The following is a 1,390-nucleotide window of genomic DNA, read 5'->3' as shown; positions in this document are numbered from 1 at the left end:
TCGCCACCCCCCTCGTGCCCCCCCCCCGCCCCCGCCGAGGGTGCGCAGGAGTCTGGCTCACGGAAACCCGCAACCCCTGTCCGTCCCACGCGAGTCCGCTCCTTCCCACTGCTGGCTGCCTGCTCCCGGCATCCTGGAGGTCTCGAGCCCTGCCCCGCCACCGCTGCTTCCCCCTCTCCCCCTTCCCTCCCTTTGCAAAGACTAAGCTGTTCCACGGAGTATTTTTATACCGAGGCATCTCCTGCAGCCCTTGTGACCCGCCGGAGCCTGGGCCAGCGCCGAGTTGTGCACACCATCACACGGCAGCGAGTCACCCCGCTGCTCGCCCTTCGTTCGGAGAGCCTGGCATTTCTCCTAGACTTTCCAATGTAACCTGCCTGGGGGACAAGCAGCCCCTGGAAGTCACTAAGACACCCCACCAGCAGATGAAGGGTTATGAGGGAAGTCCCGGGGCAGGGCACGTCCCTGCCCCAGGGCCTTTGGAGGTTCCACCAGCAGACAGAGCCCCCCGCAGGAGAACACCCTCCGTGTGCCCTGGGGAAGGAGCCGGATCCACAGCAGACAGGGAATAATCTGCTTTCCAGATGTTCCCCTCCAGTGGAAGCAGCCCAGCGACCCTCTTGGCATATGTATGTTAACCTTCACAAAACTGTGGCCATGTTCTGCAGGACTTCCAACCCTCTCATCCTCCAGCACTCACCGAGGTCTCTGTTTCAGCAGCATCCTCCAGCTGTGAGTTCCATGGCTGGATCCGCACGTGCTGAATTACTTCTTTTCTTCTGTTCAAATTTGCTCTTTTCAGTTTCAGTGCCTGTTCCCCTTTTCCTCGTGTGCTGACGGGGGCAGACTCCAGCAGACGGCTGCTGTTTGCTGCTCACCCTGCATTTACAGTTCTTGTGGTCAGATTCTCATGGTCCCAGCCATCCTTCACTCCCTTCATCATTCTCCTTTCTGTTCTCCTCACTCTCTTCACTCACTTTTACCATTCTCCCTCACAAAACCAAACCACACCGAGCACTCCTGGGGGACTTTCCAGCAGAGCTTTGAGCTGGGGGACCACCTGCAGCCCCAGACCACAGAGCAGCCTCACATCTCCCCCCATGTCTTCGCAGCCACAGAAACCTCTCTCCACAGCCGCGACTCGAGTTGCAGAAAGCAGCCCAAAAGCATCTCCGTTGGACCAACGGGGATGAGGGGAATTTGCGCTGGGATCCCGGGCTCTGCCTGGCAGAGCCCTCCGGCGTGGCACCAGAAGCCAAACCGGTTCGATTCGGTACGTCCTCTCGCTGCTGTGGTTTCCCTGTCAATGAGAGGCTGCGAACACGGTTCCCAACGGCAGCGTTTATTGGACTGGAGGCGATGGGACGCCTCCCACAGCGAGCCCCCCCCG

General features: G+C 59.8%; 1 protein-coding gene across 1 annotated transcript in view; it reads right to left on the bottom strand.

The window, feature by feature from the left end:
* The window catches only part of PLEKHA2 (pleckstrin homology domain containing A2), an 18,532-nt gene that overhangs the window by 14,292 nt on the left and 2,850 nt on the right, over nucleotides 1-1,390 (bottom strand). The gene's annotated exons all lie outside the window — the stretch shown is intronic.

This window comes from Corvus brachyrhynchos, unplaced genomic scaffold (assembly GCF_000691975.1).
Source record: "Corvus brachyrhynchos isolate BGI_N302 unplaced genomic scaffold, ASM69197v1 scaffold150, whole genome shotgun sequence".
Lineage (NCBI taxonomy): Eukaryota > Metazoa > Chordata > Aves > Passeriformes > Corvidae > Corvus > Corvus brachyrhynchos.
This window is presented reverse-complemented; position numbering and strand designations above follow the sequence as displayed.